The 9,101-nt window shown below is 37.7% G+C and overlaps 1 non-coding gene across 1 annotated transcript; it reads right to left on the bottom strand.

Moving 5' to 3' along the window:
- Positions 1–7,457: 7,457 nt before the first annotated feature.
- TRNAY-AUA (transfer RNA tyrosine (anticodon AUA)) lies at positions 7,458–7,530 on the bottom strand. Its single transcript has one exon. It is a non-coding gene; the product is annotated as a tRNA-Tyr (tRNA).
- Between the last annotated feature and the right edge of the window lie 1,571 nt (positions 7,531–9,101).

The following is a 9,101-nucleotide window of genomic DNA, read 5'->3' as shown; positions in this document are numbered from 1 at the left end:
GCCCTGTGTACTGACCTAAATCATTTAAATTCTACATTAATCTCGGAATTGCAAAATTTCTCTAGGAAACTTGTCATCTGCTGTATCCTAATAACCTAAAATCTTTTCATGAAAGTAAAAGTTTTAGTCACTGAATTGTGTCCAACTCTTTAAGACTTCATAGACTGTAGCCAGCCAGGCTTCTCTATCATCTTTTATATCCTTTAATAATTATTCTAATTTGAATAATCCCTCCTAAATACAGAAACTATTTACAATATAGGAAATTTTTTCCACAAAAATGTTAAATTAAGGTTAATTTCTAAAAACATAAAATAGACAATAAAAGTGATGTTAAAATCTATATAAGAGAATTCCCAGTGGTTAGAGCTCTGTATGTCATGGTAGACGGCATGGATTCGATCGCTGGTGGGTGAAGGGGGAAATAAGATCCTGCATGCTGCAAGGCACACTTAAATAATATTAATAATAACAAAACGAACATTTAAAAAATCAAAAAATAAAAGCTATATAATAACTGATTATTTTTAATTCTTTTTTAATATACATTTATTTAATTGGAGGCTTATTACAATATTGTATTGGTTTTGCCATACATTGACATTCTTATGGATTTACTTTAAAAATAAGAAGCTTACATATGATTACATGTGACCAATAAGAATTAACAGATAATTTGCTTATAAATGTATGCCAATAATAAACATAATATCAACACTGGATTACAGAACTATAGATGATGTCTTCTTTCCTATTTTTCACTATTAGTCTAAAGAGAGAATAATGGACAAGTAGTTTTGAGCACTGTGGTTAAATTTAATTGGTTCTTCTTCAATTAGTCTTGCTGTATTTTTTTTTCACCCAGAGTTCTAAGGTTAAACAGTTGCCTTTGAATTCTTTCTAAATCTTGTGAAATTGTTAAATCAGGAATTGGTGCTTCCTAAGTCCACACACGTTTCAATTCATCTAAATAATCCATGAAGCTGCAAATACAGCAGATAATATGCTTCTCTCAAGATAACAAAACCCATAAGTCATTCTGTTTAGGTGGGAATTGAAACAATGGTACTGCATTATTGGAAGCCAAAACAATTAGTGAAATAATTCTACACCATCTGTGTTATTTCTTGTCTTCCAACTCATATGTGCCTTGTTTCAAGATAATTAATGTTAAAATAAATAACTTTTACTGTTTTCCTAGCTGGTTATAGATTTTTACCAGTTTGAAGCAGGATATTTTAGAGAAACCCAAGCATTTTTGCATTTCTGTTATCTTCCTTCATTGAGTCAAAGAGTGCAAAACTTATTGAATAGTTAATACAATTATCATGTCACTAAAGCTGACTCCTTCAAATACAAAGATAATAGGTAAAATCATCTGAGGTTGGACACATTATGTAGCTGTTGTTCCAAGGATAGATATCACTGCAGACAGTGAGGGCTAAAACAGCTTTTTAATTCCATGTAAACACAAAAATACAGAAGGCTGAACCTATTGGAAGCAAGAAATTAGTGGAAAAATAACATATATTTTGCTGATTGAGAATCCATTTCAGTATGCTTTATTATTAACACCAAATGGTTGAAAAGGCTTTTTTTAACATTAAAATATGTTTTAACATATTCTAACAAGAAAAAAAAAATGTGGTATAAAATATTGACTCATGCATATTTCTTAGTATTTTACTACAGTAGTTTTCTTAGGTCTATACTAAAGACCTCAATTAATTGATGTATGCATAAGAATTAGTCTTTAATTTCTCAAATTAGACCTTAGAATTGCCTCATAGCAGACAGTGTGGTTCAAAACTATGAGATTTTCTTCCCCAACCTCCCTAACACTCATCCTGCAGAGGCTGGCAACTTTAGCTTCTCAGGGAAGAGAAATGTTATTACTCTTCTTTCTACTTTTACTAAAATTAAGCCAGTAGTCATTCATATTTTACCTTATTAGAAATAAATAATATTCAAAATCTACCTTAAATGAAAGTGATGTTTTTAAGACTTCTCTGACTACAAGTTTAGAATTAATTATTATCTCTGTTTATAGATACAGTCTAAAGTGCTCAGGTTGTACATATAGCTTGGAATTAAATGGAATCATTGCAACTTACATTGTCTAGAGTTTACCTTTTGGGGAATCTGGGTTGTCTGGAGGGCCAGAGTTGCAGATATGGAGAACACAACGTTGCTAAGTAGGTTTTTGGAAATGATAAGTAGAGCCATTCCTGCTTTGAATCTTTGAATTTTAGATAATTTCTATTGAGGATACAGTATCATATAGATATTTCTGATTTAGTTTATGTACTGAAATCTGGAGAATATTGCCCTCCCCCCAATATTTGCAGAATATTGATTCAGTCCTTAGTGCTTTAATTATATCCAGAGAATGCCATCCCCTGTCTCTGTCAGGCCTGTTTTTGTTTGGTGTATTATATGATATTACCAATGCATCCTATGTGGTAGACCTACCTCCTGACCTCCTTCAAGTTCAAACAGATCTCTGTTTGGATACTATGCTGTTTGAGATTCCGTGAGTGTGCATCTGGCACTTGGTAATTCTCCCAGATAGTGTTGCTGGTTGAAGCTCAGTGGGTATTATTCTACACCCGGAATAACTGTTCATTCTTGTGAGAAAAAATAATTGGTATTTTCAGGATATGAGGAGCCTTATGTAGTCAATCTACTTTCCATAAAGTGCTCAATTGCTCTCCATAATCATAATGTAGTATAAGTATATTTGCATTTGTGTTTATTAAAGACATGTTGGACACTGGAGTGACTCCAGCTAGATCACTTTTGATAAGTGGTCTTCTATGGTGTTTAGCTTAAGTTAGACTTAATGTGTTTGTCCATAATGTTGTAATTGGATTATCCACTGATCAAAATTATGCTAGCTGTTGTCAACTAATCTTTTCTTTTCTTTTTGGTCTACTCAGTTATATAGTAACTTCTCTATGGTGGGTGCTTTCTAGTGAGTATGAATATTTGTTTCAAAGGACTTCACCCTTTGTGTCCACCACCATGTGTGCATCCTTATCCTTTGTATCCAAGATATCTTCATCTGCAGTCTTCCAAATGTTTGCCTTTCAGTTGCCATACTGTCCATAAGCCTGGGTTGCTTCTCCTTCCATACAAAATAAATGAAAATGTAGTCTTACTAAAGCTACACCTATTGAGAAGATTTTTATTTTTTTCCTCATCACTTTGTTCAAAGCTATGACTGAGTATCCTCCAATTCAGCCGCCATCCATTTTTGACTTTCATGTACATAGTGTCCCAACTCATCTGTAAATCAAGTCTGAGCTGTACCCTTTCCCACCAGTAAAGTGTATGAGATGTACCATGTGTCTTCAGTTGTGAGCTGAGGGAGCAACACTGGTCCTACCGTGGTGGTTTTTGGAAAATCTGGGCTACCTGCTAATATAGCTTACATATTCCCTCTGGTCTAGCTTGAGGTCAATCCTGCAACAGAATACTGCCAGGCAGCATACAACAGAATGCTCCCAGGAACAATTGAATGTATGCCTTGGTGTGTCCAATAGGATGCCTTTCTTAATGGGCAGCTCAAAACTCATGAACACTTGATGCCATATGGTCACATGTTCATTTTTAACAGGAATCAAAATGCACCAAGAGCTGTATCAAGTGTGAAATTACTGTTAGATGGCAAGGAAACCTGCCAAATCTGCCTGAAACCCAGAACCCTATGCTGTGATTCTCCTACTGGAGTTTGCTGTAAACTCTACTTGGCATCAGTTTTTACACTGACACCTCCATCACAGTAGGCTTGTTGGTTCTTTTCAATTCCAGAAGCAAGAATTGGGACACTGAGCTGGTACCGAATGCTTCTCTTCTCCAGGCTCCACTCAATGGGGGAAACATTTTGTGTTACCTACTGTGAATAGTAGTATTGGTAGTATTAGTTGCTCAGTCATATCTGACTTTTGTGACCCCATGGACTTTAGCCTGACAGCCTCCTCTGTTCATGGAATTCTCCAGATGAGAATACTGGAGTGGGTTGCCATTCCCTTGTCCAGGATATCTTCCTGACCTGGGGATCAAACCCAGGTCTCCTGCCTTGCAGGCAGATTCTTTACCATCTGAGCCACCAGGGAAGACAGTGGCACCTACCACTGTCTGTCACTATACCAGAGCAGTAATTTTAGCATTGTTATGTGTTTCCTCCAGAATCTGAAGAGCCCCAAAGTTCATTGATCTTCTTTATTTGTGGAAGTGTATGAAAACTGAGGCAAATTCTCTTCTACTTTGGAGGGGATGTTCTGAGTGGCCGGGACTAATTGTCCATTACAACCTTAACTGAAGTGGATAGTTCTTAAATTTTTACAGAGTTTGTTTCCAACTCTCTGGAGTGTGTGTATCATACCAAGAGTTCCCGCATGCAAGATACTTCTTGATTATCCTACTTTATTTGTGAAGAAGAAGAAATGAAGTCACTCAGTCGTGTCCCACTCTTTGTGACCCCATGGACTGTAGCCTACCAGGCTCCTCCATCCATGGGATTTTCCAGGCAAGAGTACTGGAGTGAGTTGCCATTTCCTGTCATTAATGTATAAATCAATGTGATATTCTTTTGGATGTCCAGATGGTCCTAATATCTTTTAACTATTTCAAGATACAGTTTGGGAACCTTAACACAGCCCTGAGGCAAAATTGCAAGTGTATATTTTTGTTCTTTCATATAAATGTAACTTTCTGACCCCTTTTCCCAGTTGTAAAAGAGAAGTGCACATGTATTAAAACAGCGTTTGTATACCATGTTCCCGAAGCTGCATTAATCTCCAGCAACAGTAGCATATCCAGCATGCAAATGCTCTCAGAAAGCACTGGCTGTTCCATTGTGATTCTGATGGTCTACAACCACCCTCTGATCGCCACCTGCTTTGGCAACGATTCTATTGATAAATTAAACAAAGATATAATAGGGTCTACTATTGCTGCATCCTTTAGATCTTTAAAGGCAGCCCCAGTCTCTCTCATCTTTCCAAGATGCAATATTGACTTTGATTTGTTAACTTGTCTCTGTGGGGTATCAGTCATTGAGACTTCCACTGCTTTCTCAACAATGATAGCTCTCCTCACACAGACCATGATCCATGAAGTGAGATTTACTTCAGTTGTTAGGTGCATGCATGCTAAGTTGCTCAGTCATGTCTGACTCTTTGTGACCCCATGGACTGTAGCCTGTCAGGCTTCTCTGTCCATGGGATTCTCCAGGCAAGAATACTGAAGTGGGTCGCCATGCCCTCCTCCAGGGGATTTTCCTGACCCAGGGATCGAACCCAGGTCTCCTGCTTGGCAGATGGATTCTTTAACACTGATACCACCTGGGAAGCCCTCAATTGTTAAGTACCTCAATCCAAATTATACATTAATTTCCTGATGAAACGAGACCAGGTGAGTCTGTGGAATCAATGTAATTCCTTCTAGCTAGACTTTTTAACCAGAGAAGGCAATGGCACCCCACTCCAGTACTCTTGCCTGGAAAATCCCATGGATGGAGGAGCCTGGTAGGCTGCAGTCCATGAGGTTGCTAAGAGTCGGACACGACTGAGCGACTTCACTTTCACTTTTCACTTTCATGCATTGGAGAAGGAAATGGCAACCCACTCCAGTGTTCTTGCCTGGAGAATCCCAGGGACGGGGCACCTGGTGGGCTGCTGTCTATGGGGTCGCACAGAGTCAGACATGACTGAAGCGACTTAGCAGCAGCAGCAGCAGCAGCAGACTTTTTAACTAGTAAGTTTTTAACTAGCCTCCAGTATAACCAGAAAGGTATAAAGACAGTCCAGTTTTCCATGTATCAATATCAACTCAGATCCTGTATCTAATATACCTCAAAAAGTAATCCCTTTTTACCTACATGCAGTCTCAAGAAATAAAAGGGGAATCATTGCTGTGTGTATTTATTATGTAGTAGTAGTGTTCTTTGTCCTGGGGATTCAATTTTCTCTTCAGTCAATGTGACAGCAAAGTGGTTCGTATCTGGGAAATTTCTAAGGATTTGTAACTTTCTATAGAGACATTGCCTTCAGCTTCATGCTTCTCTATTCTTGCTTTTTTGATTCCTAGTTTGTTTCCCATTTATTTTGTCTTTAGGATGCTAGTTTTTATAAAGTGTATTTACAACTCTTGGTAGGTCAGACCTCTTTGTCTCACACTCCTGTCTTGTTGGTCATTATGCTAATTGTGATCTCCTGGCTATTGTAATTTAAACTTGTGGCTCAGCTGGTAAAGAATCTGATTGCAATGAAGGAGACCCGGGTTTGATCCCTGGGTTGGGAAGATCCCCTGGAGAAGGGAAAGGCTACCCACTCCAGTATTCTGTCCTGGAGAATTCCATGGACTGTATAGACTATGGGGTCACAAAGAGTCAGACATGACAGAGTGACTTTCACTTCACTTTCACCTGATGCCAGTTCATCCAGAGCCACTCATCCCCATTGGTATCAAAAGGTGAAGCTCTACATCACCCTCTTCTACAAACTGCCCTGGTCTGCAGCAGAGATCCACCACTTACGTGGCTGGTGAGTACTCTGGGCCTTCCTATGAAACAAATCTGGTGGGACAATTGTCCTCATGTAATATATCCACTCCAGTATCCTTGCTTCCCTGATTATTATAATCCCTTCCTATACCTGAAATTTTAGGCCTTTTGGTTTTGCTCACTACAAGCTATAATTTTCTTTAGATTTCTAGAAGCCAACCTAGCACTAGGATGTTTATCATCCCCTAGCATTCTTGCCAGGCTTCTCAGGTGGCACAGTGCTGAAGAATCTGCCTGCCAATGCAGAAGACAGAAAAAAACCCGGTTCAATCCCTGGGTCAGGAAGATCACCTGCAGTTGGAAATGGCAACCTGCTCCAATAATTTTGCCTGGAAAATTCCATGGACGGGGAGCTTGGAGGGCTACAGTCCATGGAGTTGCAAAGAGTCAGACATAACTGAGCACACATACACGGGGTTCTTGCCAAGGTGTAAAATTTCATATCCTGAGAGAGTGCCCCGAATTTTAATAAATTCTGCCTTAGATTTGTGTTCTGGCCCTCTTAATCAAACACCTTCAAGATCCTGTATCAGTCATACTCTCTTGGCACCTGCTGGTACATGCTGGTTAACCCTTATAGCTTCTTTGTCATTTAGTCATTTTAATTTCATATAAGACTTGTGACATGCCGAATTTTGCTTTAATCAAATCCTAACTACTACAATGGAATCTAGGAAAAGAGGTAGAACAGTTCCTCAGGCAACTCATTTACCTCATGAGGGAGAGATACACGCATTGTCTTCCTACAAGGAGTAAGTACACTCCTATATAAATAATGAAAGTGAAAGTGAAGTCGCTCAGTCATGTCCGACTCCTTGCAACCCCTATGTCCATGGGATTTTCCAGGCAAGAGTACTGGAGTGTGTTGCCATTTCCTTCTCCAGAGGATCTTTCTGACCCAGGGATCGAACCCGGGTCTCCTGCATTATAGGCAGATGCTTTACCAACTGAGCCACCAGGGAAGCCACCATATAAATAATGAGGTATAATATTTAAGTAAATTGTATATACTTCCTACTGAAATAACTTCTGTATTAGTAGTAACAAAAATTTGGCACTCTGATTGAATCTAGATAAACATATTTTACAAACTGCCAATAATTTTACCATAAGTATTCCATTTTTGGTGAAGCCAAATAACTGGACTTTCACTGCATTGTTTTAATATGAATCTATGCAATATTATTTTAATGTTCTTATTTAGGTAACATTTTTGCTTAGCTTGCCTATTTTAACATTTGAATCCATAAATGTTACCTAATAATCATAAATGAATTCCCAGTAGGGTAAATACCACAATGCTGAAGAGTTCTGTGTAATAACACAGATGTAATACTTTGGCAGTGGCCCATAGTTTAAAATCTTCTATTAGTCTACTTAAAATTAACCATTTATAGTGAATCCTCCTATAACATAAATAAGCTAATACCTGTCAAAGTGAGAGTCATTAATAAACATTGACACAAATGCATTTTGTTCTACATAGTAAATTTCTTTTTCAGTTCCATTCACCAGAATATACATCTCAAAGATTTCAAAAATTCACTCTATAAGCACTCCGCCTAAATTACTTGATTACACTCATGGAAATATATAAAGCAAAAGTATATGATTTTAAAAGATAAAAATTATGAAGTTAAATATTATAGGAAATACTCTTTCTACCCTACCCCCCGTGAATTGATTCATTTTTCAAACTGAATTTTATTTATTCACTAGAGTGATGTTTGGATGCTTGGCTATTGCCTCCAGATATTTGGTCTGAAGTTAGAATTCCATGTAGAGTCCATTTTGTCCATGTTTGGGGTACTGAATTATAGTCTCCTTGCTGGCTTCCTTGCCTCAGAGGGAGTAAAGTGATTTAGGCTAGTTCAATTTCAGCAAGTTGATAACTTTGCCCTTGGACATCAGTTATCTTGAATCACAGCTGACTGTGTTAGGTAGTATGTCATTCCACATTTCACTCTGTTTGTGCAAAACCTGAACTTGGTGTAATGCTTTCTGACCTTCTGTGCAAGCTGGGTAGTTCACACAATATTAGAGAAATAATGAGCACTTAGCAGAATCGAGGTCTAATATGTAGTGAAGTCTTGGTGCCTGTGGTCCCTGACTGCTACTCCTGAAGTTAGTTACTCTAGAAATAAGTATCAACCAAATGAGTCATGTATGGTGAGACAAACCCAGAGCCATTGAAACGATAATACTATTTTCTTTTATGTTATTTGTTTCTTATAATATCACACAATTTCATGATTAATCTGAATATAGAACACTGAAAATTGAAACCTAGGGGTTTGTCTTAAAAAAAAAAAAAAAACAATTTAGACAGAATTTGATGTGGCCATTCAAAGAGAAGAAGTAAAATCTGAAATCTTGGACAGCTTACTGTATATTTAGAGATATATTTCTATGAAATTCAGTTTACACTCCATAAAAAACACTTTTAAATACAGTGATAGACTTTGCTTTTGTTCAGTTCAGTAAGTTCAGTTCAGTTGCTCAGTCATGTCTGACTCTGCGACCCCAAGGACTG

Source organism: Bos javanicus, chromosome 7 (assembly GCF_032452875.1).
Source record: "Bos javanicus breed banteng chromosome 7, ARS-OSU_banteng_1.0, whole genome shotgun sequence".
Taxonomy (NCBI): domain Eukaryota; kingdom Metazoa; phylum Chordata; class Mammalia; order Artiodactyla; family Bovidae; genus Bos; species Bos javanicus.
This window is presented reverse-complemented; position numbering and strand designations above follow the sequence as displayed.